The following is a 19453-nucleotide window of genomic DNA, read 5'->3' on the forward strand; positions in this document are numbered from 1 at the left end:
GGTGCCAGCTTTCAGATGAGACATTTAAATGGAGGCTTCGCTTGCTCTTCAGATGGTTGTAAAAGATCCCATGGCACTATTCAAAAAGGGCAGGAGAGTTCTCCCAGGTGTCCTGGTTAATATTTATCTCTCAACAAACATTACTAAAACAGATTATCTGGTCATTATAACATTGCTATTTGTGGGATCTTGCGCACAAAATGGCTGCTGCATTTCCTACATTACAGTAGTAACTACACTCTGTAGGCTGTAAAATGCTTTGGAATGTCATGACATTTTGAAAAGCACTATATTAGTGCAAGTTTATTCTTCTTTCTTTGGTGGGGAAGAGATCGCAATCCCACACTTGTGAATTCTGCCGATTATGGGAAAGTGGTTGACCTGATTGTTGTTAATAGATGACAACATTGCAGCAAAGTGACTTTTGTGTTGTCATAATTTCTGAGAGTAAGGTATAATTGAGATTACAGATGCAATTGTTCATACTAATTTGACTTGTAATTGAACACGCGTATCAGTACCTAACATTGTTTTTGAAACACTGGCTGAGCCGGTCAGCAAGGGCAGTGGTTCTGGCCCAAAGTGATGTGTTACTGTGCAATCATGCCATGTAAGATGGTCACTCTCTAGCCCTAAATAATTCTTCAGGCGTAAATAACAAGATAACTTGCTGCTTAAATAGGTTAATGCAATCAGACCAATTATGGACAATGAGAATAAAGAATCAGGGTTTTGTTATTCTGTGTCTTGGTAAGTATACTTAAGTTGACTATCAGCCAAAAAAGAGGCATGAATTGTCTTCTGTGACCAAAAGACACCTGATAAAATTATCAGCCACAGATTTAGTTCAACTTAAAGAAATAATCATTGAAATATAGTAATATAATTTTTACTTCTAATGCTTGGAGCAATGAGTAAGCTTCTATACTTTATCTATGCTTTAGGCTACGTCTACATATTTAGTTAGCTGAGGTTTCCAATTATTGGATAATTGTAAATTATTCCAAAGTGACTCAAGGTTATCTGAACAAAAATGTGACCAACATTCATTTTACTCAGTATATTTGAGTCAGTTTTTTCTCTCCTTAAGAGAGATTCAGTTGCCTAACTCTGCAAGTTCCCTCCTGAATTGCCACAGTTAACTGTTGCAAATTTCCCAGGAAAATATATGCTTTATTATAGCAATTCAAATAAATTTTGGGAATACTCAAATTTAACAATTAAGTCCAATAAAATTGTAGAATTTTAGACCCCAGCAAATACATGCCCTCAATGTTCAGAAATTGCTGAGTAATTTCCTATGGTAAATTGATGCTTAATAAGTGTTTATGCCTGCCACGCTTCATTCACATTATCAAAACCACTAATGAGTTAAATAGATTAAAATAGCTGAAAAACCCTCAACTGGAATTAATTAAGGTTTGGCAGTTCCAAATCTCACAGTGCTGATAGTTTACATTATAAACCTACCACTTAACAGTTTTGGCTTTTATGACTGTAAAATGTACATCATTCTGCTTTTAAAGGAGTGACTGAATTAATAGGAAAAATATTATTTTTTCCTGCAATATAAAATAAAAATTTGTTGCACCTTTAGTGACACATTGATGATATTGTACAAAGTTAACTTAATTATTCTGCTTCTTTGACACTATCCATGGCTCAGGAAATCCTACAAGTCTGTCAAAGGTTTCAGGCCTGGATTTTCATGGAGCGGTGGAGGCTCTGTGCCTTAGTCAAAATGGCACCAGGACCCCAGATCTGGAAGTCATGCCCCCATTTCCAACAGATATTATTTTTGCCAGTAGGGGAAAGGGCTCGGGATGCGATTCATATACAAGGGAAACCAAATCCAGCAGTGTCATTTCAGCTCAGTGCTAAGTCCCAACAGACCTCATTTTCGCTGGAGCAAGGTCTGTTCCCTGCAGTGTGTGACTTACGATTTTTAAGAGTAGACATGAATGCTGGTAAAACATGGATAAAGTCTGTTGAATTGTCAGGTTGTCAAGTCCTTTAAATCCCCTGCCCTTTAAATTTTGAAAAATAATAGCCTATTGCCTCTCCAAGTTGAAAGAAATCAGTGCTTGCAATTTCAACAGCTGTTTATTATCATAACCCTAAAGGCTATCATTTTATTGTTACTACTGCTTGACTGCTTCCACAACCTATCATTCATAGTTCATCAGTTCATAGTTTGATTGACAGGTCAAAGAGGTTATTGAAGAATTGATTATTGTTAGAATCATAGCTCAGGACTGAAGTTTTTTACTTTACAAAATGGAAGGATTTGGCATGATCTAGACATATGGATGCTATTCTGGGATTTTTTTTAAAAGAAGGCAATAAATTCACCTTGCACTGTCAACAGAGGAGGTGGTAGCATAGTGGTATTGTCACTGGCCTAGTATTACAGAGACCCAGGGTAATGCTCCGGGGACCTGGTTTCGAATCCCACCATGGATTCAAACTTAAAATTTGGTTCCATCCTTATCTGTTGACTCTTAAATGCCCTCTGAATGAAAAAACAAGCAGGCCTCTTCTAAATCACCTTGAGAAGGAGTTGTTTGCTTGTATTGAACTTCAAAACACTTTAATTAATGAAAAGCTGGGAGACAAAAAGAGAGAGTTGTGACCCAGCTTGATTTGAAGGCTATCTTGACTGGCTCCCTCTGTCCCTAAAATTGTGTGTGGCTATCAACCTGTAGCCAGAGAACCCTCACCTGAGTGTAACTAGTCTGCATTTGGATCTGCAAAGCTGAGACCAGTGTGAGAACTTTCAGGCACCTACTGGGACCAGTGGCCTGTCTTCATGCGAGAGAACTCCAGGTCGACAGCGTCGAGACCCTGTGGACCTCATTCTTTATTTTATAACGCCCATCCTCCAAAGCCCATCTCTGCAGAGAGTTTCTATCTGTTTGTCCTTTGTTTGCCTGTATGTGTGTCTGTGTGTGCACTGGGGGAATTCTTTAGGAAGGTATAGATAGTTATACTTCCTAATTACAATTGTGTGTTAACCAGTACTTGCAACTTGTTAAAAGAAGTTAAAATAAATTAATCATTGAGTTTTTGAAAGAAGCCTGGTCAGAGTCTCTTTTCTTCTGGGTACTAGAGGTACAGGTAAACAATTGGCCATTTTGGTGAGAAAAGTAAACATTTAGATTAATGGTACGGCCTGCGGAGTAGTGGGGCTAGATAATTCTTGCACTCCTCCTTTTCCAGTCATAACACTGTCTTTGATGTGAGGCTATGAATACAAATGTTTGTTTTTATAATGGATGAAGAGGGGATTTAAATGTATTGAATGGGCATTTTATCAAAGGGAGATTTTTTCATATATAGTGAAGTCTGTAATAGATACTTAGAACGTTATTTTATTTCATCTCAGCATGGCTCCTGAGGTCTGACCATGGTGGATACTGGATGCGTTGGCATGGAGCATGTGAGGGCAAAGGTGGTCACATGTTGGACTGAGTTGGCACTGTTAATGGCTATAAAGGGCCATGGGGTTGAGTTGGGGGCTATGTGTTGACACGAGTTGGGACTAAGTTGGCATAGGGGCTGTAAGGGGCCATGAGGATGAGTGGCTGGGCATAGGTTGGCATGGAGGTTATGAGGGATCATGGGGGTGGGTAAAGGGGCATGGGTGGCATGTAGTACATGAGGGCAGTTAGGGGTGGATGGAGGAATGGTTGGCATGAGTTGGCATAGATGGGGCATGGAGAGTAGGTGGGAGTTGTGACGGTATGAGGGGTGAGGGCTACAGGGACTAACAATAAATAAAACAACTGGGACAAAGTCCTAGAGCACCATGGCAGGCCAGGAGGCTCAACTCCACAAAACCCAGGCCTCAATATTGTAAATATTACTTTACAATAATTCTGGCCTTTTCTCTCACTTTTTTTCTTTTTTAATCCCTTTCTATGGCAAGATTCTTCTACAAATATCAGTGGCAGGAAAGCTTATTAGCAGGGCTCGATGGTCAAATACGTTGGAGTGATTTCAACTGTCGGCTGTCTGGACAGTTTTATGGGCAGGTCGGACACCCAATTTAAGGGATGAGCATTCTGTTGCATCATGTGGTTCCGGAATGGCACAATATCAGACGATCCATAAACCAAACCAGCCAGTTAGATGGTAGATCTGGAGAGGAGAGGGTCTGACCATGACTGGAGGGGTAGCCTGGGGCTGCAGCAGCACAAATTATTCTTGTGGAGTTTGGAGAAGCTCGACATCCAATACAAAAAAAAATATTCTAATCTTACCCTTTTGGGGCCTCTTTCCTCTTGACCGCCAGGTTTTATAAAGCGGAACATCTGTGGTGCATTTCCCCACCCTGTAGTGTCTCAAAACTACAGAAGGGCAAGTGGGGAGAGGCGGTTCAGTACTTTATAAAAGTCAGAGAGTAGTGCTAAACGATAACCGCAGAAATAGCATATATTAAAGGTGGGACATGTAGTTTAAGGGTATCTGGCATAGCAAGAGTTAATGTGTGACTGGGAAACAGTACGTGTGATGTAAAGAGACACATGACTTGAGACTAGAGAGTTGTGGACTGTACAGAGACCTGTATAGAAGCAAGCATGGAGTTAGCTCATGGCTTGGGCTGTATACATGCACATAGTTATGTGTTATCAATAAACACTTAATGTTCAACCATACAAGACCCAGAACCTCTTCATGAGACCTACTAAACATGCAACATGGTGGCAGCGAATGGAAAAACCCAGAACCTCAGAAGCTGGAGCAGAAATTCAAATGCTGGAAAATGAAAGGAGCAGCATTCTGACCTGACTGAAAGCAGCTGAAGTAAAGACACAGAGGGAGATTGCCTGAAAGAAGCTCCATTGCAGAATTGGAAGCAGAAAGGCAGAAGAAAAAACTCCACGTGCAGCTGTGGACTCCACAAGATCCTGTGGAGGTCCACTGTGAATGCCCACAGAGTGCCGAGTCAAAGGATCTAGCAGGGGTGAGTAAAAAAGCTCAGTTCTAAGCCAGGACCAGTTTAAAAAGTTTCAGTGCTTTAAAAGAAGTCAGAGCAGCCTGTTTCTGAAAGCACCACGAACAACCGGGTTCAGAGCTGGCGCCTAAGCTCATTGTAAGAAAAGAAAGAAGCTGAAGGTTCAAAAACCTCAACCAAAGCTGAGAATCGATTGTAAAATGCCTGAAAATCCTCTGATACTGCAGGGAAGGCCCCAAATCGTTGACTTAATAAATTGCTGTAAAAAAATAACCCCAAAGAGGTTGGGACCACCATCGCTCCAGGACCCCACCAAAATGCACCAAGCACGGTCAGACTTTTTGAAAAAAACGGTTATTGAAGCGCTATCTTTAAAACCTGCACAGCATTTAAAGCTGTACTCCTCTGAACTTTAAAGCAACCATGGACATCAAATCAACATTACCAGACCAATTTGGACTGATCCCAGGGCCGGAACAAACACAAAATTGTGGACATTGATGGAAAAGATTCTTCAGATACATGATAGCTTCAGGATTAAATAAAAAGACAGAAGCTGAACAAGTGAATACACTACTTTATTCAGTAGGCCTGATAGCTGATGATATTATTGCGAGACAAGGATTAAACAAATCTTCAGATAAATCTGAAGAAGTTCTAAAATCCTTCAATACACGTTTAATCTAAGAAGCAATAAAATTTTAGAGAGCATGAAATTCAACAATTGTGCCCATCAGCCTGGAGAATCGCTTAATTCTTTTCTTAATGGACTGTTCAGATTGGCTGAAGGCTGTGACTACAGTGACCTTAAGTCAGAACTCAAAGGGACAGAATTGTTGTTGGAATGATTGATGATGTCCGTTCAGAAACACTACAGCAAAGGAAGAGCTGACTCTATAAAAGGCCATCCAAATAGTCAGCCAATCTGAAATCCACTGACAGCACTGATCTGTTTTATGGGGTGAAAGGTAGCCATGATACAGAGCAACCCCAACTATCCAGCTACTGAAACAGCAACGAAAGGGCAGAGAGACTCCAGTCCAAGGAAGGCAGTACCCAAATAGACCATAAGAGCGTGGGCGACCATGTCAACGTTATGAAGCCAAATGACCTCAGACAAGAGCAATGTCCAGCAACCTCAGTGTAGTGTTTCAACCACAACTGCCTGGGACACTTCAGAAAGCTATACAAAGTTAAAACACCCAGAAGGGTGGAGGATCCCAAGACAATCCATGAGATTGAGGCACCACACCAGGAAGAGACCCAGCTGTGCATCTTGGGTGAGGTCAAGGATCCTGGATTCTGTTTTGGACTATGGACATCTCAGTAAACAGTCAACTCACCAACTTCAAATTGGACATGGGAACCAGTATTAAGGTCATCTTGGATAAGGAATCGTGGCTGAAACACATTACCTATGAACACCACAGCATAAACATTACAACCTACAGCCAATGCGCAAAACTGCAAGATGATGCTGGAACAAGGAACTAGCAACCATCAACTCACCAGAGCACACCTCAGTGAGGCACAGAGACACCCGGAAGAACACAGTGTTGTAATAAAAGCCAAACTGCAAGGTGAGCCCACTGATGTGCAACATCCAAACGACAGGGAGAGACACCTTCACCTCTCACAAAGACCATGGTGGGCACACGGAAAATGAAAAACCAGGTCCGTGCCACAAATGAACGGAGTGAACACTCTCTCTTTGAAGAACAGGACAAGTCGATGGTCCCTGAGCAGAGCAGATAAGGAGTGATAAAGAGAAGTTCAACTCTTAAGGAGCAGAAAAAGCATATCAGAAGAAGACAACCAAAGGCCAGGAACATGGACTACAACTCAAACTCTGAATCAACAATGGTTGCCCAAATTAACAGAGCCTACCACTCCTCTGAATGTGACCAGAACAAGATCTGGAAGGATTGTCAAGCCTCCAGCCAATCTGAATTTATAAAGTCAGAGACTTGAGGGGTTGGGGGGCAGAAGGGCTAGCACGATTGTAATGTAAATATATTGGATAAAGACCTGGGGGAGGTGCTGTATAGGGGTATCTGGCATAGCAGGGGTTAATGTAGGACTGAGAAACAGTATCGCCCATGGAGTGATGGAGAGAGACACTTGACCTCAGGCTAGAGTCAGTTGTAGACTGGGCCGAGACCTGTGTAGAAGCAAGCGTGGAGTTAGCTCATAGCTTGGGCTATACTCTGTATATATGTACATAATTATGTGTGACCAATAAACACTTAATGTTCAACCATACAAGACTCAGAACCTCTTCATGAGACCGACTGAACATACAACAGGATCTTTTCTGTGTTGTTCTGCATAGTAATCCTTAGACAGAAACCCCAAAAATTGGAGCCTTGTGTGAAATTTCTGCTGAATGTAGTAGGATTCGTTGGTTCTCTAGATTTGTATTTCTAAAGCATACACATTTTAAATTAACACTTACTTAACGATAATGTGTAAACGATAATGTGTTTATTGTCTCTAAAGACAGAAAAGCCGGAAAATTTGATGTTGCATTTTCAAACACTTTGTTATTTACTGCCACTTAACAAGTGGAAATAGATTTTTCAAGCATATATTCAAGAGAGCGGTACCTCAAACAAAGATGTTTGTCTGTGAATTGAATTGCGGGTAATTGACAATCCTATTGAGATCCCAATCATATTTACAAGGCTGGCAAAATGAGTTGCTTCAGGTAACAGTGGGCCTTTAAATCTATGGAACTTACTCCACAGCGACTCCAGTTTGCACAATGAACAAGTAAACACTGTAGATCAGGAAGGCCCCATGTCCGATAAACAGTTTGATTTAGTTAGCTGATCTGAACTGAATAGTAGTAAGGGTGCCTGTGTTTCCAGTAGTGAGGAACAAAATAAAAATCAACCAGGTTTTCCAGTTCTAATCACTATTCGATGCTGGAAATGAGTGAAGTTGAGCGACTTGACTGTGGTTTCCAGCCATTTTGCATCTGCCTTCCCTCCCCACCCCCAACACTGCATTGAATTGCCTACTCAGATTCACTGCCTAGATGTGAATTAATAGCCACTTGCCAAGTATACTTGAGATTTACCAGTGGAACAGTTCCCTAAAACTATCAGAAGAACAATGAGCAGAAAAATAAAAAGAAAGAAGGCTATGAAAGCTCACTTTGTGGCATGTAATTTTCTAGCTTTGGACTCTTTCAACCAGCCAGATCACTGTTGTGTGAGGATTTGGGAAGTTAACTGGTACTGAAGAGGTGGAGTTTCATTTTTAAATTTGGAAGCAATTTGGGAAACATGTAATTCAAACACTAAAACTTGTTGGCCAGAGTATTCTAAGCTATGAAATAATCCAGGAAACTCAGTCAAGAAATTCTTAATAATAATAAATAAAAACAAAAACTGTTGGAGAAACTCAGCACTGGCAACATTTGTGGAGAGAGAAACAGAGTTAACGTCTTGAGTCCGTATGACTCTTCTACTTCTCTTTAGTGCTGAAGAAGAGTCATACGAACTCAAAATGTTAACTCTGTTTCTCTCTCCACAGATGCTGCCTGACCTGCTGAGTTTTTCCAGCAATTTTTGTTTTTATTTCATATTTCCAGCAACCGTTGTATTTTGCTTCATCCAAGGAATTCTTAATGTTCAGATATAATTTTTTCACGGGAAAAGAAATGAAATTTCCCTGAAGAATTAATTATTTAACTCTTACTAGTATCATAAAATGGCACTGAGTGGATTATGGAACCAATTTGTCCCTTTTAAAATAAAACCATGTCACAAGGATATCTTAAAAGGTCCATACTGAGCAGAAGTCCTGAAACTTTATAAACCATTGGTGTGATCGTGTTAGAATATGGTTTAGTTCTAGTCTTCTTTGTACAGCAGGGATATTGTTGAAAGGACGCAATCAGAATGATTGAAGGGATAAAGGGACTGGATTTTGGGAAGCAATGATACGTATTAGACATGTTCTCACTGGAAATGAGAAAGTTGACATAAAATGTGATTGCTACATTTAGGGTTCTAAAGTAATTAGATAAAATAGATCATGATGAACTCTTTCATTTTGTCAAAGCAAGCCTACAAAAACATTGGCCAGGATTCTGTCGAGCTCACCAGGGTCTCACCCACTGATTGGAGAACCAGCAGGGAACCCCCGTTTCATGTGGGATGCCCAATGCAATCAAGAGCCCTACAGGCACTTAAGAGGCCACTGTCAGGCCTTCCCCGCAATTGAGGTTTCCGGTGGTGCAAGTCCCACCTCTCCTCGTCACCAGGGCCAGCGGGTGAGGGGTTGGAGGCAAGGGTAGCAGGCTGGCTTTCAGCTGCCCCCTCCACCCCCTTTGATGCTGTGTCCCTCGATCAGGCACAGAGTGCCTAGTACGAGGGGAGGACCCTGGGAAACCCAACAGGACTTGCTGGGCAGATTTCGGGAGGCACAGTAAAGCCACATAATAGGCAGCTGAGCTCAGTTTGAGAAGGTAAAGACCATTTGCAGTAGATAACAATGGAAATGTGGAATTGTCCCACATTTGTACTAAGTGCCTGCAAGCAAACATGCCAGGGACTACTTGTCATGCTCCCCACATGGTGAGCCCCTCACCCACCGCAGGCCTAACACGAATGGTTGCAGGATGAGGCCCTTAAGTGGGAATTGACTGGCTACTTAAGAGCCTCAATTGGTGGCAGGGCAGGAAGGCAATCCCTAGGACTTAATTGAGGTAGAGGTAGGTAGCCTGCGGGGTCCCCACTCACCACCCTCTCTCCTGATTAAGTGCCCCTCCGCCATTCCTCGCCTGATTAAATGTCCCCTCGCGCCCCCCTCCCCCGTCCCTGCCACCAAACTCACTATGGGGGAGGGCATAAGCTTCCGCCCATAGACACACAAAATGATTATGAATCCCAATCTCATTTCATACCAAATGTTTAATGAATGGTGTTTTAGCAACGTTTACTCTGCCTTTTAATATTTGGGCAGATTTGTGGATAGAATTTCCTGTTGGTATAGACATTGTTTTTTTACTGTAAACAATCTTTTCCTTCTCAAACTGAGCTCAGCTGCTTATCATGTGGCTAGTTCAATGGCTCCGTGCCACTGAATACCCATTTTCATAGAGTTTGTTTAAAACTGGGAAAACTAATTTTACAAACATTTTGTACAATGGTCTGTGATGCAGTAGCCTTATTAATTTATCCGTGATCCATGCAAAGGACTGTATTCCCCATGATCAATTCTGTGTTGTTTCCCTTGTTGGGGGATTTCTCAAATTAAACTTCTTGGGGTCTATTAATTTGCTGAGAGCTTCCTGTCAAATTTATGTGGTCTAGAGAAAACAAGAGAAAGCCACGAGACCCTGGCTGGAGGTGAAATCACAGTTAATTTTATTATCGTTGCAACAAGAGATGTGGACTACACAAGAGTCACACCTAACGAATACAAGCATGTATCCAGGTTTTATAGTAAGACAGTTTCATTCATTGCTATGGCTAACAATACAACGGAGATAGTAAACAATACGCGGAGATTGCATCCCATTTCATATTAAGGATTGTACACCGTCAAGTTCATGTTACAATGCAGCCAGAGGGCAACTCTGATAAGTATCGATAGCCTGTTAATGATCGGAGGTGAATTCCAATGAATATTGATAGTCTACTATTATCTACTTACAGACATCCATCTCTCTTTAACTGCCCTCCCGTAACAAGGTTATGGGTGTTCACAATGCCCAGACGATTCCGATTATTTTAAACACACAAAATACACATACGACCCACGTCAACGTCTGTCCCTATCTTATACAGATTTATATTATTAACTAACTCAGCCTGTTACCTTTGTTCTCAACTGACCCAGGTTGGCTCACAAGCAGCAGGGGCCCGAGCACCAGCACCAAGGGGTTGTCCCTACATACCTTTTTGTCTAGCTAATGTCGCGGGGGACCACCATACAGCCAAGGAACCACGTTCCCGGACTGAAAATTCCCCACAACACCCTGATCAGTTTAACAGTTCTCTAGCCCAGCCTTCAAACTTTGTAAACAGCACCATTGATTGTTTCTGTTTGTTATCAGTGCTTGTGCTTAGAGCTGTTCATATGCCAGTCATCCAATCTGTCTGTTCTGCTCCCTTATTAAGCAGTTTTACAGTACAAGGATTGTCATGTTTACAAAAACAACTATTTTATTTTCACATTGTGGTTAACTTATATGGTTTAGCAAACAATTTTGTTAAACAAGGTTAAAAGACAATCCATCATATCGGTATAATACAGCTGTTTAGCTGTTTAGTTAGACACGCACTCAGTTACTCTTCCACTACTGCAGGAGAATCATCTGATCATGCCCTGTCTCCTGGGTTATTGGTTCCTGTACCTGGTGAAATTGTCATGTAACAAAATACTCATTCCACTTGTTTCTAGTGAAACAAAGCTTACAGCATTATTCTAATCCTTTACTTTATTCCAAGTTAAACATCATCTATGTATATTCTATGCATATTCTTAATTTCTAACATATCTTTATTCATGCTTAAAATTATCACATTAAAACCTTACAGACTTCTTCACAAAACAAATTACTTTTGAAGTTCAGTGACTGTTATTGCTGCTTATTATTTTGTTCATTAAATGTATTTTTTGTTAATTTATTATGTACTATTTGCTGATCCTGTCAGTTTTCATTAGCTTTTGTACAAATGTGTGGTCTGATCACCTTGTAAGACATTTCCTCTGATTTGTATTCTACTGTCTTGGCTATGCACCATATTCTCTAGGGCCAGGACTTTACGTCCCATTCCATGGCATCTCTTCCCCCGGCAGATGTGGTGAGCCATTTAAATCTCCATTTGGTTCGGCAGGACCGTAATATCCCACCGGGCAGGAGGGGCTGTAAAATCCTGGCCTATGTGTATTGATTTGACATATTGGGCATCGAGTCCATCAGGATGCCTAACACTCTTTCAACTTTATCCTTAGCTAATTCAACATCATTCAAAGATTTTGTGTATCACCCAGTTGTCAGTTGTGGCTCAGTTGGTAGCACCCTTGCCTCTTTATGGGTTCAAGTCCTTCTCAGGGGCTTGAGCATAAAAGTTAAACTTAACACTCCAATGCAGTGCTGAGGTAATGCTGTACTGCTGGAGGTGCTGTCTTTGTCATAAATTATAATAATTATCATAGTATTATTGTGATTTATTGTAAAGGTAGGTTAATAGTGGGGTTTGGATAGTTTTTCTGTGTGTGTGTGTGTGTGTGTGTGTGTGTGTGATTTAATTGAATTGGAGACAGCTGGTCTGGAGGCTTTGACTCATTAACAAGAAGCCAGGTTTGAAATGCTAAATACGTAAACATGGCTGAAGTTTTAGAATGTGAGGTGTAAGGAAAACTTGCATTTTTAGATAAATTAAACTAGTTTGAATTTCAAAGAGATTGTAAGATGTTACACCTGGTCAGAGGAAGCTAAGCCAAACAGTGTGTTTATTTTTCCCAAAGGTTACTGATAAAATTAGAACCATGAAAAGATTTATATTATGAGAAAGGTAAAGTTCCAAAGACATATTGGAACAATGGAATTTGCATTAAAAAGGGAGAAACATGTATAAAGAAGATGAGGCTATGTGTCAGAGGAGAAGGAATTCTAAGATCTAAAACAAGTGTGAAAAGCCTCCAGCCTCTGTGCATCAAGTTGCTGTCTAAAGGAACTGAAGCTGAGAAAACTCACTTTGAATATCACTGTCCAGGGTATTGTGTTGCTTTGCCTGGGTCTGTTTGAATCTATTTGTTTTTCTACTGTTGCTTTAATGGAGGTGTAACAGGGAGCCAGATTAATTAGGGATTTTGGGAGTTATTATAGTAGCGATTTGTAGACCTATGTATATGCTTGAAATCTCTTCTTTTGTTAATAAATGTTTAATTCAGCTTTCTAAATGCCTCTGGGTCAGGGTATTCGGGTCATTGGGTGAGTGTGGCAGGTGGGCCCAGGAACGGCCAGGAAACGATCCACCGTCTGTGATCGGCCCCTGATCACGGTTTCACGGTGGCTGGTCAATTAATGGCCAGCCAGCGTGAAACACGAGCTGAAAGGCTCAGTGCTGCTGGACTGGGGGCAGGAGGAGTGCGAGCTCTGAAGTCTGAGCAGGTGCAAGGGAGCGTACAATGAAAGCTCCCTGAAGGCAGGGAGCTGCCTCAGGGGGCTAAATAATTTTAAAATCAAAAATAAAGATTTTGAAATTCGGAAAACAATATCCCCACATAGGACTCACTCACATGAACATATACATCATAAAAATTATGTCAAAACACTTTTTTTAAATTAATGTTGGAATGGTTGAGGTTTCCTCAAAAATGCAAAAGTCGCTTGGCCGATTCGCCACCCGCCAGTGATAAGGTTGGACAGGCAGTGTAAAATCTCTCTAAATTAATACTTTAGCAGCCTCAAAGGGCCTCTTAATTGTCAGCAGGCACGCTGCCAACTCTTGGCGCGTGCCCACCGACTGAAATATTGCACGAGTGAGCAATGACTTCAGGACACTCACCCGAAGTCATCGCGTGCTATATTACGCCCGATCAGATCAGGCGCGTGCCCACCCACTTGTTACTTCTGAATTCAGGGGACACATCTCAAAATAAAATACAAATTGCAAAACAATTGTGACTGCATGATTATGCTTCCCTCGTGGATTTAATCCACCTGGCACACATCAACTGCCATGTCATAACAAAATTGGGGGCTCATTCAAGATATTTGAAATTCCTTGATTGGTTTGGAATTGGTGAGTCTTAAGGTTATGAGTATGAAAGGCACTTTGAATTCAGGAGTTGCTGGTGAGGTATTTTTAAAGTGGTGAGAATGCAAACGACTGTATCCAGGTCTAACATGTTTTTGGAAGTAGAAGATATAACACTGATTGAGCTACAAAAAGTATCTAAGGGTAGGTTAACAGAGTTATCGGATAAGTTGCAGTTGAGGTTACCTGTAGGGGCAAAGAAAGCAGCCATAGCACAGCATTTGAAGTTGGGAATGATACCTGTCACGAGTGAGTCACAGCTGGAGGTAGAGAGACTTCAGTTAGAAATGAAGAAGATTGAATTTGAACAAGCAAAGGAACTGAGAAAACTTGAATTGGAGGCAAAACAAAAAAGGAAACAGAATTAGAAATGAAGAAAACTTGAACTAGAGGCAGCAGAAAAAGGACATTCCAAAGGGCGGGAAGGCAGGAGAAAGGAAAACGGCACGAAAAGGAATTTGAGATGGTAAAGTTAGAAAAGGAAGAGAGAAAATGAAGGAAAGAGACAAGAGGGCACTGGCTTAAAAAGCTGGATTTTAAAAAGGAGACATCAGATGCTGAGGAAAGTTGTGATGATGAGAAAAACCTTTAACCTAAAACCTAGTGGGGAGATGTTTAAATTTGTGCAAGCTCTTCCAAAGTTTGAAGAAAGATATGTGGAGGTGTTCTTTATTTCATTTGAGAAGATAGCTAAACAGATGAAATGGCCACAAGAAAACTGGACATTGCTGTTACAATCTAGGTTGGTGGGTAAAGCACATAAAGTTTATGCTTCATTGTCAGAAGAAATGTTGGTGGACTACGATGTGGTAAAAAAAAAAAGCTTTTTTGAGTGCATATGAGTTGGTTCCTGAGACATACAGACAGAAATTTAGGGATGCAAGAAAACAGCCTGTCCAAACTTACATCGAGTTTGAGAGCGTAAAAGTAAGTCATTTTGACCAGTGAATATGGGCATTAAAGATAGAGGCAACATATGCAGCTCTTAGAGAAGTAGTTCTCTTGGAAGAATTTAAAGATTCCATTCCTTCGGTAGTGAGAACTCATGTGGAAGAACAGAGAGTTAAAATGGTAAGACAAGCAGCAGAGATAGCTGATGATTATGAGTCAGTTCATAGACCTAAACCTTTCTTTCATCATCCTTTTAAATCAGAGAAGGATAGAAAGTAGGAAGGCGAAAGCAAGGTGAGTAGTCAGGGAAGGGAAGGAGTAGGTGGAAATTCCCAGTAAGTTTTTTCACAGAATAAAAAGGAAGGTGCTGAGGTTAGAAGTGACGCCTGAAAATTGAGGTGGTTTCATTGTAATAAAGTTGGGCACATTAAGTCAGTGTGTTGGAAATTACAGGGAAAATCTGTTGGAATTATTGGGATGCACAGAAGTTAAAGAAGTAAAAGTGCTGTGGCTCCTGAGGTTCAGGTACAGGAAAAACCAGTGGTCTGTGTACAGGTAAAACAGGAAGAGTCAATGATAGGTAAAGAAGTGGGAATGTGTTCACAATTTACCAAAGGGAGTTTGGAGGAGCAAGTTGCAGAAATGATTAAAGATTTTATATGTGAAGGGGAAGTCTTTCCATGTGTACAGGGAGGAGTAGGTAAAGATATTAAAATTTTAAGAGACACAGGGGCTAGTTAATCATTAATGTTGTAGGATAGTGATATCTGTTGTTCAGAGGGAGTATTGCAAGAACAGGTGATATAATAAGCGGTGTTCATGGAGATGCTAAACCTATTCCATTGTGGAAGGTAAATTTAAAGAGTAAGTGGAAAACAGGTGAGGTGATTGTTGGAGTAGTGGAAAAATTGCCCATTGCAGGGGTTCAATTTACTTTAGGTAATGATATAGCTGGGTCACAGATATTGGTGATGCCTATGGTAGTTGAGCAGCTGTAGAGGTTTTTTCAACAGAAGTGTTGCGGAGAGAGCATCCTGGATTGTTTCCAGATTGTGTGATAGCAAGATCACAGGCTCACAGATTGAAACAGGAAGAACAGGAAGTTAAAAGGCAGGGAGAAGGTGTTGAGGTCCAATTAACTGACAATGTTTTTGATAACATTGTTCAGGAAGAAAGAATGAAGGATAATGCAGCTGACGCATTTAGCTCAAGGCAATTGGTAGATTACAGAACAAGGATACGCAAATAAGACAGTTATATCTAACAGCTTGTTCAGAAATAAAAGCAGAATATATTCCAGAATGTTATTACCTTAAAGATAATGCTTTATTGAGAAAGTGGTGGCCGTATCATGTTTCAACAGATGAAAGCTGGAGGGAAATGCACCAGATTGTTTACCATTTGGATATAGAAATGAGATGCTGAAAATAGCTCATGAAATTCCAATGGGGGGACATTTAGGAATTAGAAAGACACAAGCAAAAATACAAAAACATTTTTTATTGGCCTGGATTTAATAGAAATGTAGTCAAGTTCTGTAGACACATGTCAGGTGATAGGGAAACTACAAGCAGTGAGTAAGCCAGCACTTTTAATTCCAATTCCAGCATTTCAAGAACCTTTCACTAGGGTCATGACTGGTTGTGTATGATCCCTCCCTAAGACTAAAAGTGGAAATCAGTACTTACTGACAATAATGGATGTGTCTGCGACGTTTCCTGAAGTGATACCTTTGAGAAATATTACAACAAAGAAAATTGTGGAAGAGTTAACTAAATTTTTTACATGATATGGTTTACCAAAAGAAATACAATCAGATCAGGGTTCAAATTTCATAGGCTGGATTTTCAGCTCCGTGTGCGGGTGCACGTCTGACATGCATGAGTGTGAAATAACAGCAGGCGTGCAGGAGTCATCAGCACGCCCGCTGACAATTAAGAGGGCTGTTAAGCCCATTAATAAATTAATAAATTAATTGAATAGAATTTTTCTGTGCCCATCCAACCTTACGGTTGGCGGGTGGGCGTATAAGCCAAACGACCTTTGGACTTTTGAGGAAACCTCATCCATGGGTGGGTTGAGGTCTCCGACATTAATTAAAAATCAAATAAAAGTTTTTAGAACTCATTTTCAATATGTCCCTGCTCATGTGACAGAGTCACATGAGGGGACATGTTTTCGTTTTTTTTTGATAACTTCATTTTTAATGTGAAAGATCTTCAGCTCCCTGAGGCAGCTTTGTGCCTTCGGGGAGCTTTCTGTGAGTGTACCCACACATATGCACTGACTTCCGCGCTCGACCTCCACCCGCATGCCCCCCCCCCCACCGCATGTTTCACGCTGCCTGGCTGTTAATTGGCCAGCTAGTGTGAAATCGTGGTCGGGGCCCAATCGCAGGTGGCGGACCATTGTGCGGCCACTCCCGGGCCCGCCTGCCACGCCGGCCCGATGAGGGGAAATTCCTCCCCCATGTCACAGCTCTTTAAGGAAGTAATAAACAGTTTGGGGATAAAATAATTTAAGCCAACAACTTTGCCTTTAACGAGGCACCCAGTACTGGTAACAGAACTAACACTTTTTCCCCAGCAACAAAACTACGAGCTGTAGCTTTCCTATCTGCCTTCACTTTCATCACTTGTTACAATATCTTTACATGTTCCCTAGCTAACTCATATGCTCTGTTCAATCTTTCTCTGAAGTTTGAAACATAATCCAGGAGAGTAGTTTCTGAATCCTGAGTTACAAGGGGCTTTGGAAAGACGACATCAAACTTTAAAAACTATGATGAGGGCGTATAGTCAGGACTATCCACAGGATTAGGATAGCGGAATTTCATTCTTGTTATTCGCTATTAGGGGTGCTCCTAATGCGTCGACTGGTTTTAGTCCTTTTGAACTAGTTTTTGGTCATGAGGTAAGGGGACCACTGAAATTGATCCATGAGAAATTGGTGGGTCAAAATTCAGAAACTACTCTCCTAGATTATGTTTCAAACTTCAGAGAAAGATTGAACAGAGCATATGAGTTAGCTAGGGAACATGTAAAGATATTGTAACAAGTGATGAAAGTGAAGGCAGATAGGAAAGCTACAGCTCGTAGTTTTGTTGCTGGGGAAAAAGTGTTAGTTCTGTTACCAGTACTGGGTGCCTCGTTAAAGGCAAAGTTTAGTGGGCCTTACAGGATTGAACAGAAACTGAATGAATTAAATTATTTAATAAATACTCCAGATAGAAGAAAGAAGCAGAGGGTGTGTCATGTAAATATGCTTAAAAAGTACTTTGATAGGGAAGAGGACCAAAAGGAGATATTAGTGATAATAGATAAAGAGAAAGAGGTAGAAGTGAAGGATTCTGAAATTGATTTTCCTCTCACCAAATTGGATAATAAGGGGATACTTGAAAATTTAAACGTGATATTGAGTTACCTTCCAGACAAGTGTCAAAGTGATCTGAAGAAGCTGCTGCAGTCATGCAAAGCTATGTGTGGGAATAAACTGGGGAGGGCAAATTTAGCTATACATGATGTGTGTGTGTAGAAGTTTTATCTTCAATAAGGCAACATCCTTATAGATTAAATACAGAGCAAAGTTATCACAAGTACAGAAAGAAATTGAATTTGTACTTCAAAATGACATCATTGAGTCTAGTTGCAGTAACTGGAGTTCACCTATTGTGCTGGTACTGAAATCAGATGGAACAGAAAGGCTGCGTGTGGACTATCGAAAGGTGAATGCAGTGGCAAAAGCGGATAAATATCTTATACCATAGTTGGAAGATTGCATTGAGAAAGTGGGACAATCAAAATTTATCACAAAGATTGACTTGCTAAGGGGATATTGGCAAGTTCTGTTATCGGATAGAGCAAAGGAGATATTGGCTTTTGTGATGACAAGTGGACTATGGCAGTTTAAAATCATGCCGTTCGATATGAAAAATGCACCTGCAACATTTCAATGACTGACAAACAAAGTAATTGCAGGACTGAGCAATTGTGCTGTTTATATTGATGACTTGATAGTTTTCAGTCAAACATAGGAGGAGCATTTACAACATCTGGAAGAATTATTTTGTCGACTGCAAGGAGCTAATTTGGTGATGAACTTGGCTCACAGTGAATTTGAAAAAAATCCAAATTACGTATCTAGGCCATACAATTGGACATGTGTAAGGTAGCACTGAGAGATGTGAAAGTCAAGGCTACTGTGGATTTCCCTGGCCTACAATAAAACAAGAAGTTTTGAGATTTCTGGGCATGAGTGGGTTTTGTCAAAAATTTATACCAAATTTTAGCAGTGTAGTTGCTCCATTGACTGAGCTATTAAAAAAGAACAAGACATTTCAATGGACACAGGAGTGTCAGAAGGCATTTGACAGTTTGAAAACAGTATTGACTACGATACCAGTTTTGGCTGTACTCAATTATGCCAAGCAATTTAAGTTGGCCGTTGACGCAAGCGATATAGGCATTGGGGCTGTACTGTTACAAGAAGATGACACTGGAATTGAGAAACCGATAGGGTATTTTTCATAGAAGTTGAATGTACAACAGAGAAGATATTCAATGATCGAAAAGGAGCATTGCAGCATTTTGATATTTACATTGCAAACAATTCATCAGAAACAATTGTTTATACCTACCACAATCCATTAAAGTCTCTGGACAAATTTCAGGACAGAGGTGCAAAACTGTTCAGATGGAGTTTATTACTGCAACCATTTAATCTACAGATTATACATGTGGGTGGACGAGAACATCCAATAGCAGATGCATTGTCAAGAGTTTAAAGCTCAAAGGGAAAATTGGACAGTCAAAAACCTGGACAC

The 19453-nt window shown here is 40.7% G+C and overlaps 1 protein-coding gene across 4 annotated transcripts in view; it reads left to right on the plus strand.

Annotated features, from left to right (window-relative positions):
• znf469 (zinc finger protein 469) overlaps window positions 1–19453 on the plus strand; it is a 1056360-nt gene that overhangs the window by 952979 nt on the left and 83928 nt on the right. The gene's annotated exons all lie outside the window — the stretch shown is intronic.

The sequence above is a fragment of the Cetorhinus maximus genome, chromosome 6, assembly GCF_964194155.1.
Source record: "Cetorhinus maximus chromosome 6, sCetMax3.hap1.1, whole genome shotgun sequence".
Lineage (NCBI taxonomy): Eukaryota > Metazoa > Chordata > Chondrichthyes > Lamniformes > Cetorhinidae > Cetorhinus > Cetorhinus maximus.